The 21,890-nt window shown below is 43.4% G+C and overlaps 1 long non-coding RNA gene across 1 annotated transcript; it reads left to right on the forward strand.

Moving 5' to 3' along the window:
* The first annotated feature begins 8,284 nt into the window (after positions 1-8,284).
* Positions 8,285-18,916, forward strand: LOC115400851 (uncharacterized). The gene is made up of 4 exons (XR_003932826.1): positions 8,285-8,598; positions 11,264-11,365; positions 18,340-18,417; positions 18,761-18,916. It is a non-coding gene; the product is annotated as an uncharacterized LOC115400851 (long non-coding RNA).
* Positions 18,917-21,890: the final 2,974 nt, after the last annotated feature.

A 21,890-nucleotide genomic window follows, 5' to 3' on the forward strand; every position in this document is an offset into this window, starting at 1 on the left:
AATAATGACTCAAAATACAGTGAATGCGTTGGGAGACTCGGTATTTTCCTGACTTGGAAACAGTCTAGCACAGATGGTGAAACGAGCAGCAGTTGACCACAGACTGGGAGCAGTGCGACCCAGGAGCTGTCTGAAGACTTCAATCCGCTCCGAGGGAGCCAGAGGTGAGGCAGGAGAAGGAGTCAGAGGAGCTGATAGAGAGACTGCGTTCTGCAGGTTTCAGCGATTTCACCCTGAAGCCATTTGGCCTTTCTACCTGTAAAACACACAGAGGGGTCAGATGGCCCAGAAGCTGAGCACAGACGCTTCCCGCAAACAGGGCTCTGCTCTGAGAGATTCACTGTCCAGACTGTGGGGGAGGGAGGGGGCAAACCTGTTGCTATTAGGGCTGTGAGATCAATTCATCACGAGATTTCTGCTTCCAGGGAAAAGCTGTCTGACGGGCACAAGACAGAAGTCGATCAGACAGTGAGCACACGCCTAGCGGAGTGGGCCGGATGGGAAAACGGACAAAGTGCGGTCAAAATAGTTTTTCAGTTCGTCTCCCAGAGTCCTGCAGAAGCTGCTGTTGTGGTTTGGTTTAATAAAGCTTCTTCTGGGGTCTATTTCACCAAGCAGGTTGAAAAAACTCTGAGGGAAATCCTGAACTCTGTGTTGATCTACTCTGAAGGGAAACGCTGGGTTTTCGTTTACACAACAGCTGATTTGAGTTGGATTACTGAACTTCAAGTAGTTTCACCTGGAGTTCAGCACGTGCACGACAACTATAAAAAGTCAGCATCAATGGAGCACCGGTTCCACGAGTCACCATGGCAACAGAGAAGTGCAGAGCGACATATAGAAGCTGGAACACATTTTTTTTTTTTTAAATGCAACACGCTGCAGCAGCGAAGGAGAGGGAGATGGCGTGGCAGAAAGTTGCTGCCCGTGTCAATGAGTAAGTTTAAATGTAGTCCTTTATATCAGAATATTATTGAATATTAAATATTATTACAGGGAAACAGTTTGAATGGTCACCAGTTAAAGCTCGTGTCCGGAGTTTTGAGAGAGAGAGGGTTTTTGTAATCCAGCGTCTGGAGGCTCCGCCCTCCCTCTGCTTTCTTGAGCGACCAAGCCACGCCCCATTAATTGTGCACGCTATTATCTGTGGGGTGAAAATGAGAGCCTCCAGTCCTGCAGCATCCTCCATGTTGAGCTGTTCACGGTGGATGTTCAGCAGACAGTGGATATATCTGCTGCAGAGCTAACTCTCCTCTGCTGGGCGAGCGACGTGCTCTCTGGCTGCTCCACACTTTGATTGACAGCGCGAGAATACGGAAGCTCGAAGTCTATTGGCTGAAGCTGACCGGCGCTTTTTCGGATAACATGGGGGTCTATGAGACGAAGGCGGGGCTCATAAATACATTTTTATATTGCTTTATGCTAATATTATATTGTAGTGTTGAACCAGACTGACACATTGAAGCTCTGTTGAAAAATGATTCATACGTTGGAAACGAACGGAAACTCCGGACACCAGCTTTAAGGTATTTCATTTAGTTGTAATCCTGCGGGGAAGAAGCCACATGGCAGCAGCTAAAGATGAAATATAAAAACATTGTTCAAAAGACCTCGGCATCATCTCACTGAGGCTCATCTTTTTAAGCATGTTTAACATTGTAAAGTAGCATAAATACTAAGTGGCTGATGGACTGTGCAGTTGTTTTATGTCACACATCTACATCATGTTATGTGTTGGGGTTTACGATTGGTAATTGGGAATAAATTACTAAAGTATTAATTACTGAGAGTAATTGATTACTTTAAGTAATTTAGTTACTTATTAATTTGGGTAAATTTTGATTTACCAATTAATAATTGCAGGTCATTCACAGTGGATCACCAATAACAATCAATTGCGGCGTAATAAACTGGTTAAAGTGAAGCACCAAGTAATGTAACCCAACATCAATTATTATTAATCAGAATAAATGGTTATTTATTCGTTAATAATGTTAAATAATCGCTATTTGGGAATGGAGTAGACCACTGAGTGATTTAACCATTGAATTATTGATTAACAAGGTGTTATTCATTAATCAATAATGCCGCAAATTACCAATTACTGGAAATGGGTAAATTACAGAAAATTAGCTGAGGGAAGTTTAGTCCATGAGCCGGAGGGCAAATCGGTACCATTTTGAGGGATTAATTTTCATAGTGATTTTCATGAAGGTGCACATCTCTAGTGTTGGAAAATGTGTGATAGCCTTCAATCCACGGTAGTTTTTAGGAGCTATCATCACTTAAACCAAAGGAAGTCAGCTCGGCCGAGCGAGCTCACGGACCCAGCTTCCACCTGACATTTTTAGCAATATCTCTGGAATGGAAAGTGTTAGAAACTTACTTCTTTCTATTTCAAAAACTAGAGAGTTACAGCTTTACAACAAGCTATCCTGCAGCCTTCTATACCCTCTGGAAGCTGTACAAAATCCCTGTAAATATTGTTCAAAATGTTTCAAAATCAAAAAAAGTTGATTTTCTTTTTTGATTTTCTATATATATTAAAAACCAAAGATGATAGACACTTACTGTTTTCTTTGTTCGAATCTATGGCTTTCTAGCTTTCAAACAAGCCCAGCCATGGCTTCTTACTCTTCCGGGAGGCTATGTTACATTGCATTGAAAATTTGTCATGAATTGTGAATCTTAAACAAAATTAAGTTTCACACTTATGAGCCTACTTTTCCTATTAAACATATTTGTTTGAAATGCTGTTGTGGATTATTGACATAATTAGGAGGAAAAAAATAAATGTTCTGTCATTAATAATATTTGAGCAAAAATACCAACATTATCTGTATTATAATACTAAGCAAATATGAAATGTGAATAGTTTTCCAGAAAATTGATTATTTCAATGCTATTATTGAGAAAGGAGCATGAACAATAGCATTTAATTGACTTTTTTTTTTTTTTTCTTTTTAGAAATTATACGAACTCAACCCTTTACACAAGGGATACCAAAAAAATTAGGGAACATGCACAGTTTTATACCACTGTAATCTATGCTTTGTGGTAGGTCACATAATACATTTCTCACATCTAGTAGGAATCACTATCAATTTCTTCTTCATCCCCGTTCTCGTCATCAGCATCATCACTTTCTGAAGCACATGCTTGGTTTTCACAGTCTGGCTGCCTGCACATGTCTGTGCATTTCAGTCTATTTGCTTCCCGGTTGCTTCCCAGACTTCCTGTCCCCAGACACTTCCTCCAGCTCCTCTGGGAGGATTCCAAGGCGTTCCCAGTCTCTACAGCGTGTCCTGGGTCTTCCCCGGGGTCTCATCCCAGTGGGACATGCCCGGAACACCTCCCCAGGGAGGCGTCCAGGAGGCATCCTAACCAGATGCCCGAGCCACCTCAGCTGGTTCCTTTGGATGTGGAGGAGTAGCGGCTCTACTCTGAGCTCCTCCCTGGTGACTGAGTTCCTCCCCCTGTCTCTAAGGGAGTCCAGCCACCCTACAGAGGAAGCTCATTTCGGCCGCTTGTATCCGGGATCTTGTCCTTTTAGTCATGACCCAAAGCTCATGACCATAGGTGAGGGTGGGAACGTAGATTGATCGGTAAATCGAGAGCTTCGCCTTTCGGCTCAGCTCCTTCTTCACCACGACGGACCGATACAACGACTGCATCACTGCAGCCGCTGCACCGATCCGCCTGCCAATCTCACGCTCCATCTGTCCCCCACTCGTGAACAAGACCCCAAGATACTTAAACTCCTCCACATGAGCCAGAGTCTCTCCACCGACCTGCAGAGGGCAAGCCACCTTGTTCCGGTCGAGGACCATGGCCTCGGATTTGGAGGTGCTGATCCTCATCCCTGTCGCTTCACACTCGGCTGCGAACCGCCCCAGTGCATGATGCAGGTCCTGGTTCGATGAAGCCAACAGGACAACATCATCTGCAAAAAGCAGAGATGAAATCCTGTGGTCCCTGAACCGGACCCCCTCCGGCCCCTGGCTGCACCTAGAAATTCTGTCCATAAAGATTATAATCAGAACCCGTGACAAAGGGCAGCCCTGCCGAAGTCCAACATGCACCAGGACTACTTACTACCGGCAATGTGAACCAGACTCCTACTTCAGTCATACAAAGACCGGACGGCTCTTAACAAGGGGCCCCGGACTCCGTATTCCTGGAGCACCCCCCACAAGACACCACGAGGGACACGGTCGAACGCCTTCTCCAAATCCACAAAACACATGTGGACTGGTTGGGCAAACTCCCACGAACCCTCGAGCACCCTATAGAGGGTCTAGAGCTGGTCCAGTGTTCCACAACCAGGACAAAAACCGCATTGTTCCTCCTGAATCCGAGGTTCGACTATCAGTCAAATCCTCCCCTCCAGTACCCTGGAATAGACGTTCCCAGGGAGGCTGAGGAGTGTGATCCCCCTATAGTTGGAGCACATCCTCCGGTCCCCCTTTTTAAACAGGGGGACCACCACCCCGGTCTGCCAGTCCAGAGGTTCTGTCCCCAACCGCCCCACCATGTTGCAGAGACGTGTCAACCAAGACAGTCCCTGCACATCCAGAGACTTAAGATACTCAGGGCGAATCTCGTCCACCCCCGGTGCCTTGCCACCGAGGAGCTTACCAACCACCTCTGTGACTTCAGCCTGGGTGATGGACGAGTCCACCTCTGAGACCTCAGTCCACCTCTGGGACCTCAGCCTCTGCTTCCTCCACAGAAGACGTGGCAACGGGATTGAGGTCCTCGAAGTATTCCTTCCACCGTCCTATGATATCCCCAGTTGAGGTCAGCAGCTCCCCACCTCCACTGTAAACAGTGTTGGCGGAGACCTGCTTTCCCCTCCTGAGGCGCTGGACAGTTTGCCAGAATTTCTTCAAGGCCAACCGATAGTCCTCGTCCATGGCCTCCCGAACTCCTCCCAGACCCGAGTTTTTGCCTCCATAACCACTCGGGCTGCGGTTTGCTTGGCCTGCTGGTACCTGTCAGCTGCTTCTGGAGTCCCATGACCCAACAAGGCTAGATAGGACTCCTCCTTCAGCTTGACGGCAGCCTTTACTTCCGCTGTCCACAACCAGGTTCGGGGGTTGCCACCACGACAGGCACCGGAGACCTTACGACCACAGCTCCGAGCAGCTATTTCGACAATGGAGGTGGAGAACATGGTCCACTGGGACTCAATGTCCCCAGCCTCCCTCGGGACATGAGTGAAGCTCTCCCGGAGGTGGGAGTTGAAAACCATGCTGACAGAGGGTTCCACCAGACGTTCCCAGCAGACCCTCACAATACGTTTGGGTCTGCCAAGTCTGTCCGGTTTTCTCCTCCGCCAGCGAATCCAACTCACCACCAGGTGGTGATCGGTCGACAGCTCTGCCCCTCTCTTCACCCGAGTGTCCAAACCACGAGGTCAGAGGTCACAACCACAAAGTCGATCGACCTCCGACCTCGGGTGTCCTGATGCCAAGTGCACTTATGGACACCCCTGTGTTTGAACATGGTGTTCGTTATGGACAAACTGTGACTAGCACAGAAGTCCAGTAACCAAACACCACTCGGGTTCAGATCAGAGAGGCCATGCGATCCAATCACCCCCTTCCAGGTCTCACTGTCGCTGCCCACGTGGGCGTTGAAGTCCCCCAGTAGAACAATGGAGTCCCCAGTCGGAGCACTGTCTAGCACCCCTCCCAGGGACTCCAAGAAGGCCGGGTACTCTGCACTGCTGTTCGGCCCGTAAGCCGAGACAACAGTGAGGCACCTATCCCCGACCCGAAGGCGCAGGGATGCAACCCTCTCGTTCACTGGGGTGAACTCCAACACATGGCGGCTGAGCTGTGGGGCTATAAGCAAACCCACACCAGCCCGCCGCCTCTCACCGCGGGCAACGCCAGAGAAGTGGAGAGTCCAGCCCTTCTTGAGAGGTTGGGTTCCAGAGCCCAGGCTATGTGTGGAGGTGAGCCCGACTATATCTAGCCGGTATCTCTCAACCTCCCTCACAAGCTCGGGCTCTTTCCCCGCCAACGAGGTGACATTCCATGTCTCTAGGGCTAGTCTCTGTGTCTGAGGATCGGGTTGCCGGGCACCTTGCTGTCGGCTGCCACCCAGTCCACATTGGTCCATATCCGTCATACTTTTCCATATTGAAGTGGAAGCTGGCGATCGACATCTCTTTTACTTTATGTAGCATAATCACCACTAATCCTGAAACAGAATAAAACATTATCACAACTCCAGCTCCAGAAGAGTACTTACATATTACTTGCACAGTATGTAATCCCACACTAAATGTTACACCCTAATATTACTGTGAGACCTCAAAAGATAATTGGTTTCAACAGAGATTATTTAATCACAAAGCAATCTTTTAAAAATGTATTTAGCGTTCCAACTCTTTTTTCTCTTCGTCTTGTTTTGCATTTTGTGGTAAACTTCCAAGTTTATGTTACTTTTTCATGTGTGAACTTACTGCAGCTGTCGGACACACCTGCTTCACGTGCTTAATGAAACCAGGCCAGCAAGCCGTGCATAAGAGGAGAGAAGGGGAGGGGCTGCGGGGGAACATTGGTATGACAGCATATAACTAAACAGAGACAGAAAGACAATAATAGGAATAGCCCTAAAAGTAATTTAGATGTAATCAAAGGAAATAAATAAATAAATAAATAAATAAATAAATAAACATTATATCTATATTTATATTAAAAGAAAAATAAATCAGATGTTCTTGTCCCTTTACATGCATTTGACATGAGGGTTAGATTCACAATTTCTGACAAAATTTTAACGCAATGTTACATAACCTCCAGGTGGAGTAGAAACCCATGGGTGGGCTTGTTTGAAAGCTAGAAAGCTATAGATTCCAACAAAGAAAACAGTAAGTGTCTATCATTTTTCGTTTTTAACATATATAGAAAATCATAAAAGAAAATCAACTTTTTTTTTATTTTGAAACATTTTAAACAATATTTACAGGGATTTTGTACAGCTTCCAGAGGGTATAGAAGGCTGCAGGATAGCTTGTTGTAAAGCTGTAACTCTCTAGTTTTTGAAATAGAAAGAAGTAAGTTTCTAACACTTTCCGTTCCAGAGATATTGCTAAAAATGTCAGGCGGAAGCTGGGTCCGTGAGCTTGCTCGGCCGAGCTGACTTCCTTTGGTTTAAGTGATGATAGCTCCTAAAAACTACCGTGGATTGAAGGCTATCACACATTTTCCAACACTAGAGATGTGCACCTTCATGAAAATCACTATGAAAATTAATCCCTCAAAATGGTACCGACACACCCTTTTTGGGGTCTTGGCTCATGGACTAGTTGTGAATTATGCGTTAAGTAAACCTGTGGGTTATTTAATTAATAATTCCGGGGCACCACCTCGTCAGAGGAACATTCATTACCAATTTTCAGTCTCAAAGATGGAAAGATAATTTAAACTGGATGTTAATCTTTGGATAAACAACCGTTAAATTATCAGAGAAGGTGTGAGATTGAGCATAGACTGTTACAACCAGGACATTTGTCACAAGACCACCAAAAAGAAGCATGAATCGTTCAGTTCAGTTAATGAGCGTTTATTAACAATGTCTATTACTAATTAACACATGATCAACAAAACAAAACATTCAAACTTGCAAGCTGTGTGTGTGTGTGTGTGTGTGTGTGTGTGTGTGTGTGAGTAGGGATATATGGTTTATAAAACCAATTTTCAGGTTTACTCACCAGCATTACAAGACCAATCGGGTTACGGAACCAATTTTGATGGTCTCATAAACATAAAACTTTATAATGTTATAATTATTGAAATATAATGGTATATGTCATAATTACTATATGTATGATTACATAACTTCCTGTGTTATTAGTTAATATAGTTGATGTACTGTTATGGCCCACCCCCTGCCATTCTGAGGTTCACACATATTGGGCTCATATGCCAGGATGGCTTGTGAGACCAAGACGTTGTGTAACCCGTGTGTGTCCAACAGCGCCCCCAGAGGCAGCAGGACGCATTGCAAGTTATACACATTTGCGGGAAAATATACACAATTACCCGCCAATTTATACACAGGATGTGTAAAGGCGGGAGCTTCAGCAGGTTTGGACTGGATCAGCACTGGGATGAACGATGAAAAGTAAGACTTTAATATTTTTTAATTATTTTTCATATATTACGTATTTTATGTTATATTAAATTCACTGTGCTGTGTCATTCACTAGTTCCTTTTATTTTTTTAAGCTCTCTATTATTATGTTGGAAAATAACAATTTTCACGCTGTTTGAGACTCAATTTGAGACTGAAATAGGCTTGAAATCTTTTCTGAGTGTTTTTAAACAGTTTAACAAAGCGCTCTTGAACACAACATTTGACGTCTGGGAGGAGTAAGTGTCCTCCTTTGAAGAAGGCTGCGTCTTCTGTTTTAACCTTCTTCTGTGAGGCTGGATATGTGGGAGAGAGGACGTTTTATTTTTATTTTGTACAACCGAAATGTCCTTTTTGTGTCATGCCAGAGCGTGTCTCCCGTTGTCTGCATCACGCCTGTTAAAGCCGGACCGGAGCTCGTGTAAAAGGCTTTAGCACTGCAGCTAGCTGGTAAGCTAATCCTGTCGTCAAAGTAACTCAGGGGCTCAACCATCATTTGGCGAAGCCATTACTGTTTTTGTTGTGTTTGGCTGCTTGCTTTCGGACGCTTGATTGTCGTCGGCTTTGCTCGGTAGTGATGGAAGTCGCGGCTTTGTTTTGAGGTGCCTTACGTGCAGATTGCTAACCGGGCTAGCCAGTGGACAGGTGTCGTGCCAAAAAGTGATTCCCTGCCATAAAGTGATTTCCGGTCTGCGGGCAGCTGAAATGCGCAGCTTCTGTGGCTCTGCAGCAGTCTTAATCGGGCTCAAACAAGTTTGTGTCTGATCATCCAACGATGTTTATTTATGTTTGCGTTTGATAGCCTCCTGTACGTCCAGTTGCCTTATATCGCTGTTAAATACCGGTAAGCTAGTTGGCGATTTTAACGTGGCTTGTTGTTATGCTAATTAAGATATGTCACGGAGGTGACACGTTTTCTTTTCTTTTTTTTTTGCATCAAAATTGCTAGATTGCTCAACAGAGTAATTTCATCCCAAGCAGTGCGTTGTACGGTTTGAAAATTGAGAAAAGGGACATTACAATGTCAAAATCAGCTTATTTTGCTTGCCAAAAGCTGATTCATGCCTCCAGTATTGCATATGGATCGATGTTTTGCCTCGAAATGATTTAATATAACACAGCAGAGTCAGATTTACAACATTTGAGTAAAACCAATACTTTATATCACTTAAAAAATGAGTAAAGGGACATTACAATGTCAAAATCAGCTTTTTTTGCTTGCTACAAGCTGATTCCGCGGACCGGAAATCACTTTCTGGCAGAAATCAAGTTTTGGCAGGACACCGGCTAGTGTGCTGGCTGACCCGTAGTTTTATAAGTCATGGTGTGTAAAAATAGCTGATATTTTCGTGTAGCCCAGGTTCGGCTGTTGAATTTAATGGGCAGCATCATGACATTCTATTATAAATAATTAATATTATTAGTAGAGTTGTTCCAATACAATCCAATTGTTTTCTGCTCCTCCAGTTGGGGGACCTTCAGGTTAACACAATACTTTAATGCAGTGTTGTCCGTGAATTCATTATTTACCAGATTTGGATGATAAAGTGGTGGAATGACTGAGATGAGACACAGGAGCAACTGAAGATGAAACATAGATATGAAGACATACATATATATATATATATATATATATATATATATATATATATATATATATATATATATATATGGTGTAGATCAAAGACATGAAACATGTTTGTAATCTAACACTTAAAATGTACTGTTATTTAACCTCATTTCAAGTGTTAATCCCCTCACTGGAACAGATTGTTATAATACAATAATGTCTGATAATTTTTAAAATATTCACCTTCAGCTATGCTTGTCATGTTAAAGATGAAAAGATTTATTTAAATGTAATGTATCTTTGGCCTGTCACATTCCACCAAAAATTAAATGTGCACAGTCATCATAATCATGTATTAATATGTCTACTGAATTAATATGGATAGATGATGGCTTTTTTGCAGGTGATTAACATACTTAGAGTTGATTGAACCAATTCAGATCAGCTGCTCTCGAACCATACTTGGAGTTCAGGGTTATGCTGCATTCACACCGGACGCGTCGCAAGCGTCGTGAGCGGCGCTTTTCTATGCAAAGTCTATGGTGGACGAGCGTCGTGGAGCGGCGGGCGGCGGGGCGGTGCATCAGGAGTGTCATGAGCGTCGCTTTTCCAGCGTTTCGAGCGTCGACGCCCACGACGCTCATCCCCGGCGTCAAGAGCGTCAAGAGCGTCGTGAGCGTCGTTTTTTGAGAGTTGGGAAAACTGAACTTTCGACGCGCTGCCGCTGAGCGTCAACCAATCAGAGACGATCCCTCCGGTACTACGTCACTACGAGTGATCCGAGCACCGATGCCGGCCGGCCAGTGTTGCTAATTTGACGACTTTCTCGCTAAATCTGGCGACTTTCCAAAGCCTCTTGGCGACGTTTTTTTGTCAAAAGCAACTAGCGACAAATCTAGCAACCTTCTCTGGTGCTCTGGAGACGTGACAGGACGTCTCGTTGCTGTCGTCAATGAGCAGCGGGTGCTGCGTGAGCCCCTCCACCGTCCCAAAGCACTCACAAGCGGTCAGTCTCAGCAGCGCTCCCCGCTGCAGTCAGAGCAGAGAGGAGCAGAGCAGCCAATAGCCACTTTTCCGACGACGACGCGGTCTAGCTTTATTTAACAAATAAAGCCAAGCTGCTCTCCTGATGCGATCTGCCATAGCTGGAAACAGAAATCAGCCTCCAGCACGCCAATTAACTGACGTGCATCAAGAGCGTCGCGAGCTTTGTGACCACCCGGTGTCAAGCGTCGTGTTTAAAGCGTCACAAGCGTCAGCTTCGAGGCGTCCCAAGCGTCGACGATGCCCGCGACGCGTCCGGTGTGAATGCACCATTAGACGTTTGTTTAACCTCCTGTCCGGAAGATCCCTCTTGTCTAAGCTGGAAGTAAATGTCGACATTGTTTTTCCCTGAACTGCCTGATGGAAGCTGTAAGCTCACTTCAGCATCGTCAAGCTGAAGCTGTGTCAGTGCCTAACATAATACCTTTTTAGGCCACTGATAAAATGAGTTCAGATAATGCTGTATATTTGTAAGGACTGACTTGACATTATGTTTTGCAGTGAGTCAAAGCAAACGAAACCCCAGATGTAATGCACAACATCACATGAGACAAAAGAATGACAAGGCGTCTTATGGATGGAGAATCTTTGCCCCAACCAAAGGTAAGTGTTTGCTTTAAACCCCGTTGAATCTCAAATTCAACACAATACATAAGTACTGTGTTGAATTTGAGATTTGATGATGTCTGTGATGTCTTGTCTCAAAGCCCCCCCCCCCCCAGTCACATTAAACTTTAGTCATTTTAATTTCCTTTTTCAGTTTTTGGTAGTTTTTGTTCAGTTTTCATGTCAGTTTCAGTAGTTTTTGGTCAAGTGTGGTCAGGTTTTGCACACATCAGGCGTGTCTCTCGCATTCCTAATCAGAGATGTGTCAGTACACTGTGTCAGTGCAGATTCAAAGACAGGAAGTGCTTTAAAGTGACCTGAAACAATGCTAGCTTACTGCTTCTGTATATAACTGAGATTCAGTGTGGCATGTGTGTGTTTTTGTGTGTTTGCATGATCATGGTGTGCGAGACCAGTGTTTGGCATATGAGGACAACAGTGAGAACCAATACTTTAGTACAGAGACCTGTGTGTGTCTGTGTGTGGCGCAGTAATGGTTTAAAAGGACGGAGTGAGGCATACAAGGTCATACAGTAAAATACAGTATGTCACATCAGTTTTGCATGATTTAAAATCTTGGTTTATGACAGAAGCAGTCATATAGGATCGAATTTCACTGTTTTCATCAAGTAATGCCTCTTGTCATTGAGGAGAAACAGTAAATATTGTGAATCTGTCCAGTAATGTTGAGATAATATTTGATGAGTGAATTAACAGATTTAGTCAATTTCATTATTTTCCTAAAGATCGACTTTTTTAAAAATCATAATTTCACATGTTGTAACAGATTCTTGAATGTCAGCATTTAACATATTTTGAAAGATAATTCAACACATTTTTTGGATCAGTTTTTGTTCAGTGTTTAATCTTTTGGTTGGTAATTGGTCAGTTTTCATGTCAGTTTCAGTAGTTTTTGGTCAAGTGTGGTCAGGTTTTGCACACAGAAGGCGTGTCTCTCGCATTCCTAATCAGAGGTGTGTCGGGATGGGAATTGTTAAGAATTTAGCAATTTCGATTCCATTGTCGATACTGCTTAGCGATACGATTCCTTATCAATTCTCTTATCAATTCTCATTGAGTGAGAAATGAAACAATACAAATGGGGTGTTTGCATTAACTCTTTAATATCTTCATCCTGAATAGAAGAAAAAAATATCCATGTCATGAAAACTTTGCAAGCTGCAAGTAGCGCCAGTTTCATCTTTTCGTGTGAAATCCAGCCAAACTCTGGAGCTTCTTCCTGACGCCAGGCTGGAAAGCTCAAAACTAAATTACACTGGATGCCTGTGCATGTCTGGTCCAGCTCCACAGCTCTGTCACTCACACAGTCTCAGTGTGTCTGCTGTCAGCTGATGGAGGTTGCCAGATCTGCCCCAAATATAATATTAAAACTGTCCAACAATAGAAAGCAATCCAAACCTCCATCTCTGTACAAAATGCATGTTAAAACGTAAAAAACGGATTTTCATTTATAAAAGCACGTCACAAACACATAACCATTTCATCAACCCACCTCGGGTTCAAAAGAAGCTTGATTGTGCAGAAACCCGCCCAATCTGGCAACACAGCCGCTCCAGTCATAGAGCTATGTTTTGTGCAATTTTGGTGTCGTTTGACTTTCCTACAGTGAGTAAGTACGACATCGTTCATTCTTCTAATGCAGCTAATGATTAGATTGCGTTGTTTGTTATATATTCTACCAGAAGAATTACAAATGTTACTGCAAAAACGCGACACAGATTTTATTTTGAAATCACAGATTTTGGAACACGTAACTAGTTTACATCTGGCACCGACTTGTTTCTGTTTAGATTGAAGCAGCAGGGCTCCGGAGTGAGGAAAAATAAGATTCTTGCTGAGAGTTTCTGGTCCGCGACTCTGTAGCTGCAGTAGAGCAGACCGCAGCTGCGCTATGTGAGTGCATGCGCGCCGTGCATGATACGTCGTCACGCACACAGCGGAATCAATAGTGGAACCGTTAAGGAGACAGCCAAACGATTCCTTGGAATCGAGACATGAGGAACCGGTTCTACAAAAGAATCGGTTCTCGATTCCCATCCCTAGAGGTGTGTCAGTGTAGATTTATACTGGGGATGCACATTTTATATTTTTTCTATGACCGATCACTGACGCTCTTTAACCGGTTAATAACCGTTAACCGATAAGATTTAAGGCCCGTCCATGCTTCACACGTCTGCGTCGGTGTGCGTTGCGCATTGGTCTGCGCGGACAGCAGCCAGAATTTGTGACCGCGTTGCGTGCAAGTCGCGCTGGTATACGCATCGCCAGAGCGCCACAGCAAACAAAACATGACGGTAGAAGTGAAGGCAGACAGAACCCTCGTCTGATCGCTCCACACACCAGAGTGGAAAATCTCGTGGATGGAGACAGCAGACTGTCTGGAGGGAGGAGAAGGTCTGCCGACAGAATCGCTCCGGCGGCACCCCGCGATTCAGAAAAAAGAAAAAAAAAAGGCTAAATAAACTTTAATATTAAATGATAATGTACTGACAATGTATGTGCTTAATTTTCTCTAAATAATCTGTAATAAAGGAGCGGATAAACAGTCTGTAGTGCCGGAAAAGCTTCTCGAGAATTTGTGGAACACTGCGCCTGCGGAACGCGCACTGAAAGAGCGTGCGCATCAGTGGAGCGCTGAGGCTCCAAAGCGACTCGAAGCATGGACGACCTTTAAACGTCCTGTTGAGTGGTTACATGCTGCCGCTCCGACATTCCGACGCACCACCATTTAGACATATCACCATTCCGAAATACCGCTATTCTGACACGCAAACGTCCCACCATTCCGACACGGAATGAGTGCTCCGAGTGAGTGACTGACTCGGTGCTGTCCAGTGCTTAACTTCAGATTTACAATGACAGCAAATTCTCATCTAAAATGTAAAAAAAGCTACAAGATTTAGACATAATTAACAGTACTTTAGGCTTCAGTCATCTCCTATTGCTTTTTAAATTATGTCGAGAGTGAGCACGCCAGTGATTTCTTTGTGCGTTATGATTAATTTCCTAAATAAAGTTTTGGCTTCTGAAATCCGACTTTTTAAGCAGTCCTGATGGAGCTGAATGTTTATCTGGACGATGCGGCTTCACACCAAACCATTTCACTGTAAATCTGGACGACCCGCGGCGTCTGGAGATAAAAAAATTAGATTCAATGTAACGCCGGTTTTGTGTCACATGCGTAAATGCGCACAAAGACACACACCCTCCCCTACTGTACAACATTAAGGCAACTGGAATGAATCAGTGACTTAAGGAGTCATCTACAGCGCCGTCATTGATACCTGTAATATAATGCTAGCATGCATGAATACGCACGGCTCTGTGGAGAGCTCCGCTCCAGCTGGAGCTTAAAAAAAAAAAATAACCGATAGTATTAACTGGTCAAAGTTCCTGTTATCGGTTAACGGTTAAGCGGTTAACCATGTGCATTCCTAATTCAAACACAAGAAGTGCTTTGAAGTGACCTGAAACAATGCCAACTTACTGCTTCTGTATATAACTGAGATTCAGTGTGGCATGTGTGTGTGTTTTTGTGTGTTTGCATGATCATGGTGTGCGAGACCAGTGTTTGGCATATGAGGACAACAGTGAGAACCAATACTTTAGTACAGAGACCTGTGTGTGTCTGTGTGTGGCGCAGTAATGGTTTAAAAGGACGGAGTGAGGCATACAAGGCCATACAGTAAAATACAGTATGTCACATCAGTTTTGCATGATTTAAAATCTTGGTTTATGACAGAAGCAGTCATATAGGATCAAATTTCACTGTTTTCATCAAGTAATGCCTCTTGTCATTGAGGAGAAACAGTAAATATTGTGAATCTGTCCAGTAATGTTGAGATAATATTTGATGAGTGAGTTAACAGATCTTGTCAATTAAATTTTTTTCCTCAAGATTGGCATTTTAAAAGTCATAATTTCACATGTTGTAACAGATTCTTGAATGTCAGCATTTTACCATATTTCGAAAGATAATTCAACATGTTTTTTGGATCAGTTTTTGTTCAGTGTTTAATCTGTTGGTTGGTAATTGTTCAGTTTTCGTGTCAGTTTCAGTAGTTTTTGGTAAAGTGTGGTCAGGTTTTGCACACAGCAGGCGTGTCTCTCGCATTCCTAATCAGAGGTGTGTCAGTACACTGTGTCAGTGCAGATTCAAAGACAGGAAGTGCTTTAAAGTGACCTGAAACAATGCTAGCTTACAGCTTCTGTATGTAACTGAGATTCAGTGTGGCATGTGTTTGTGTTTTTGTGTGTTTGCATGATCATGGTGTGCGAGACCAGTGTTTGGCATATGAGGACAACAGTGAGAACCAATACTTTAGTACAGAGACCTGTGTGTGTCTGTGTGTGGTGCAGTAATGGTTTAAAAGGACGGAGTGAGGCATACAAGGCCATCCAGTAAAATACAGTATGTCACATCAGTTTTGCATGATTTAAAATCTTGGTTTATGACAGAAGCAGTCATATAGGATCAAATTTCACTGTTTTCGTCAAGTAATGCCTCTTGTCATTGAGGAGAAACAGTAAATATTGTGAATCTGTCCAGTAATGTTGAGATAATACATTTTCTAACAGATTCGGGAATGTCAGCATTTAACATTGTTTGATAGATAATGCAACATGTTTTTTTTGGATCAATTTTTATTCAGTGTTTAATCTGTTGGTTGGTATTTGTTCAGTTTTCATGTCAGCTTCAGTAGTTTTTGGTCAAGTGCGGTCAGGTTTTGCACACAGCAGGCGTGTCTCTCGCATTTCTAATCAAAAGTGTGTCAGTACAGCAGTGACGTTATAAGGATGCCAGGTGTGGGTGGGCATTTGTCTTACCAGCGGGGCAAAGGTCCAAATCCAGCGGTGGTTGCTGCTGACATGGACTGTCGGACGGGGGTGGGGGGCTACCGTGACGGAGTGTCGGTCGGACCACCAGTAGGACCGCTCAGCTGAGTTGGGCGGGGGTTGCGCGCGACTGACACGGAGCCTCGGACTGGGGGGGAGCTTTGGAAGGTGGAGGGGGACTTTCGGCCGGGGCGGCGGGGGGGGGGGGGTTGGCGACTGACTGGGATCGGACCGGGGGTAGGCGGGACTGAGCAGACACTACAAATACTTCCGCTAGTCGCGACACATGAATGGGCACGCCGCGCCCCCCCCCCTGGTAACGCCCCACAGTATAGTGTGTCAGTGCACATTCACAACAGGAGGTGCTTTAAAATAACCTGAAACAATGCCAACTTACTGCTTCTGTATGTAACTGAGATTCAGTGTGGCATGTGTGTGTGTTTTTGTGTGTTTACATGATCATGGTGTGCGAGACCAGTGTTTGGCATATGAGGACAACAGTGAGAACCAATACTTTAGTACAGAGACCTGTGTGTGTCTGTGTGTGGCGCAGTAATGGTTTATAAGGACGGAGTGAGGCATACAAGGTCATACAGTAAAATACAGTATGTCACATCAGTTTTGCATGATTTAAAATCTTGGTTTATGACATAAGCAGTTATATAGGATCAAATTTCACTGTTTTCATCAAGTAATGCCTCTTGTCATTGAGGAGAAACAGTAAATATTGTGAATCTGTCCAGTAATGTTGAGATAATATTTGATGAGTGAGTTAACAGATCTTGTCAATTAAATTTTTTTCCTCAAGATCGGCATTTTTAAAAGTCATAATTTCACATGTTGTAACAGATTCTTGAATGTCAGCATTTTACCATATTTTGAAAGATAATTCAACATGTTTTTTGGATCAGTTTTGTTCAGTGTTTAATCTGTTGGTTGGTAATTGTTCAGTTTTCATGTCAGTTTCAGTAGTTTTTGGTCAAGTGTGGTCAGGTTTTGCACACAGCAGGCGTGTCTCTCGCATTCCTAATCAGAGATGTGTCAGTACACTGTGTCAGTGCAGATTCAAAGACAGGAAGTGCTTTAAAGTGACCTGAAACAATGCTAGCTTACTGCTTCTGTATATAACTGAGATTCAGTGTGGCATGTGTGTGTTTTTGTGTGTTTGCATGATCATGGTGTGCGAGACCAGTGTTTGGCATATGAGGACAACAGTGAGAACCAATACTTTAGTACAGAGACCTGTGTGTGTCTATGTGTGGCGCAGTAATGGTTTAAAAGGACGGAGTGAGGCATACAAGGTCATACAGTAAAATACAGTATGTCACATCAGTTTTGCATGATTTAAAATCTTGGTTTATGACATAAGCAGTTATATAGGATCAAATTTCACTGTTTTCATCAAGTAATGCCTCTTGTCATTGAGGAGAAACAGTAAATATTGTGAATCTGTCCAGTAATGTTGAGATAATATTTGATGAGTGAGTTAACAGATCTTGTCAATTAAATTTTTTCCTCAAGATCGGCATTTTTAAAAGTCATAATTTCACATGTTGTAACAGATTCTTGAATGTCACCATTTTACCATATTTTGAAAGATAATTCAACATGTTTTTTGGATCAGTTTTTGTTCAGTGTTTAATCTGTTGGTTGGTAATTGTTCAGTTTTCATGTCAGTTTCAGTAGTTTTTGGTCAAGTGTGGTCAGGTTTTGCACACAGCAGGCGTGTCTCTCGCATTCCTAATCAGAGATGTGTCAGTACACTGTGTCAGTGCAGATTCAAAGACAGGAAGTGCTTTAAAGTGACCTGAAACAATGCTAGCTTACTGCTTCTGTATGTAACTGAGATTCAGTGTGGCATGTGTTTGTGTTTTTGTGTGTTTACATGATCATGGTGTGCCAGTGTTTGGCATATGAGGACAACAGTGAGAACTAATACTTTAGTACAGAGACCTGTGTGTGTCTGTGTGTGTTACAATACAATTTAAACCCCTCTGATCTATTTCTGCTTTCATTGAGCTTTAAACAATCAATATATTGCATTACACAATTGAAAAACATGTACTATTCAAATAAAATGCCTGTACTATGCTCTTCTGTTACACACTTTTCAGGCAGAAACTTGGACACTCCTGAAGCTGACGAAAACATGGACACTCCTGAAGCAGATCGATTGCTCCCTGTGCATAATGGTATGGTCAAGTTGAATTCTAATACTCATCAAGTTTATACTATCCAGTCATCATCATCAGATCAACATGTAAGGACAGAGACAAAGTTAAAAGTTTTTACAATGAGAAGAAGTGGAAAAGTCAACCTATCGATGAACAAAACATACAACCTTTTGCAGTGCAAACAGTTTTATGGAATAACAGATGTATGTGTACAGGAAGTATGTCATCTTTTATTGCAATTGGTACACAACTGAGTGGCAAACAAAGCTCCCATTAATTCTCACGGTTTGCCATTGATATCCAGTTTAAATAAAAACGTAGTCAGCCATACTAACAATTATGTAATCTTGTTTGTTTTCAGTACGCAAAGGCAGAACAAGAAGACCATGGACCAAAGTGGAGAAAAATGCTGTGCTGAGAGTCTCACATAAAGAAATCCACATTGAAGAAGGAGTGCTTGGTTTGCATAGAATGTGAACAGCCAGCACTGAAGAGCCGAAGAGATATGCCAGAACATTAGAGACTACTTGAGAAACGGGGGGGCTGACTTTTAAGCCCCAAAAGTTTCATCCACACTGAAGAGGAATATGGCCAGAAGCCAAAATTTCACTGGTCGGAATCACTCAAGGTGGAAAAGTTTCGCTATTTTGAGCAGACATCAAACTTCCGGCCCGCATTTCAGCTGTATCCAGTCTGCAAGAATATATTATATCCCTATCAGAGAGGGGAGACAGAGGAGACAGATGGCACGGAGAGAGGAGAGAGAGGAGGTGTAGACAGGAGACAAAGAGGAGACAGAGAGAGAACAGGGAGAGGATATGGAAACAGGAGACACAGAGGAGACAAACATGACAGAGATTATATGGAGAGGAGACGGAGAGAGGACAAAAGTAGGACAGAATAGAAAGAGAGTAGCCTCGTAAACCAGCCCCGCCCACTCCTTATCCACATTTGGATTTTGGCGCTAGGCTCAGTCTGGGCACGCGCCCATAGAAAGAGAACGCGACGGAGCCGTGAAGTGGCCGAGCCAATCAGCGTTGCTGCTTTTTGTTTTCAATTTTTTGGGGCGAATTCCAGTGGCTAAACCGGAAGTGACGCCATCACTGCGCGTCGCGGAGATTACGGAGATAAACTTTAACCATCGTCTGAAAGCTGCAATAAGTAAAGTTATAGCCAAAATACCAAGTATTACAACAATCAAGCAAGAGCCAGAGTCTGCGCTTGGTGAGTTTTCGCATGTCTTTGCGTGTAGAGAAGCTAGAGCTAAAGAGCTAAAGCTAACCCTTAGAGAAGCTAAGAGAACGCGTTTTGATGACATTTGTTTTAAAGCACTCAAGTATGCTGTCAGTAACTGACACCCCCTGCACAAAGTTTCTATGGGCTCATGCCCAGACTGAGCCCAGCTCCAAAATCCAAATGTGGATGGGGAGTGGGCGGGGCTGGTTTACGACACTAGAAAGAGAGGGGACAAAAAAGAAAGAGAGGGGACAGAAAGGAGACAGAGAGGATGGAGAGAGGACAGATATAGAACAGAAAGAGGAGAGAGAGAGAGAACAGAAAGGGGACAGTGGCAAAAGAGAGGACAAAGGGGACAGAAAGAAGACAGAGGAAAGACCAAAATAAGTGTGAGGAAGTAGCAGAGTTGCAGTGCACGCATGAAGAAGCCGATGCATGTGTGTTTCTTCATGCATTCCATGCAGCTAATGTTGGCTCACAGACCTGTATGTAAGATGGATTTTGGTTCGCCCTGAGTATTCTTAATGTTTAAAAAATTGATATAGGGCAGATGTTCAGAACATTCTTTGCTGTTAATTGATGTTCATTGTTATAAGTAATAAAGTGTGATCCATTCTTGACTATTGTCATTTCTAATTGTGATACTTAAGTGTTCTTAAGAATAGTTACATCAATATGTAATGCTATACAAAAATTGAAGGCTTCAAGTAGACCCTGTGATTGGTATCAGCCCAAAAAATCCTAAATGTATGTCCCATTTGTATGGGTGAGAAGGCTTCAACACTCCCAATATCTGTTGCATTTGAACTCTAAGCACATCCATTTTTTGTGTTGTTAGCAGCTTACAAGAACATGTGACAAAATAGATAACACACACCTGAAATAATATAAATACTAGAATTTGGCACTCAGATAGCGCAGACCTCCGCCACAGCTCAAATAAGTCACCAACAACCATAAAAACACCATATATAATAAAACAACATTGTGATCGGGGTGTGATCGGAGCAGAGCGTTGTGGCGTGTGGTGCCTCTCTCTCTCGCCCTTGTGTGTGTGTGTGTGTTTATCTGAAAAGGAAAAGCGAAAAGCAACATAATTTATGTTATTTTACTTTATTTTAATTAGAAAATTGACCGGATTCTCTCGTATTTTCCGTTCCCGACTTCCTGTCTGGTGCCATCTACTCTGTCCAGCTTTACAACTGGCGCTCCACGGCTGGCGGAGAAAATACAGAGGAGCAGAGCACCCGCGGTCCATGGCGTGAGCAGCGCTCCCCCGCACCTCCTGTATGAACCATCAGATAGGTAAACGGGCACCGATCTGAACTCGGTGCTCGGCGCTTCCGCCTCCCCGCGCAGCGCGTCCTGTGTGAACCAGGTGTTTGTTCCCCCTGTCGGCGAGCCTGCCCAACTATATCAAAGACTGCCCTATCTCTCAATGATAAAGAATCCTTTAAAAAAATTCCTCGATCCAGACAGTGATCCGGATCATCACAAAAATTTAATGGATTCTAAGTTAGCCCAAGACCCACCTTTCCACAAAGTTTCATTGCAATCTGTCCATTACTTTTTCCGTAATGTTGCTAACAGACCAACCAACCAACCAACAAACCAACAGACCGACGTGATTACATAACCTCCTGGCGGAGGTAATAAAGTAAAAGTGTGTAGCCTAACAAATGGCATTGTGCATCTTGATAGCAACAGGAATGAAAGTTGTCTTTAATCTTTCTGGTCTCCAGGTCAGGGAGATGAGTCTGTTACTGCAACTGGTCCTCTGTCCAGTGGGGTCACCCAGGATGGCCTTCAGCTTACAATCAAAATAATGCAACAATAGGCACATGATGAGATGTGCACGTACCAACAGCGTCTCTGAATTCTCATCATGTTAAAGAAGTAATGGTTGTCATTTGTTCATTAATTTTTGATACGATTTTCTTCATTCCTGTGCAGCAGGCATTTTTCCCCCTTTCTTTGTGCTGAGTGCATCGGAAACTCGGGCATCAGTACTTTGGTCTCAGGTCTGTGCTGCCATTTTGTGAGGTGCTCTGCCTCTACACCTCTGTCTTAACAGTGTTGATTAGTCTAACTCAGATTTAATTGGTTAGTCTCTTAAACTGACGAGTAAGGTTTTTATGTGATGCTTAGAACTTGCAATTTTGCATATAATCTTTGTACTGACTCTACAGCAGCAATCAAAACTTGCAGTTTCGGTTGGTCGCTGCTCAGCAGTCTGAGGAAAAACTCAGCACTCC

This window comes from Salarias fasciatus, chromosome 14, assembly GCF_902148845.1.
Source record: "Salarias fasciatus chromosome 14, fSalaFa1.1, whole genome shotgun sequence".
Taxonomy (NCBI): Eukaryota; Metazoa; Chordata; class Actinopteri; order Blenniiformes; family Blenniidae; genus Salarias; species Salarias fasciatus.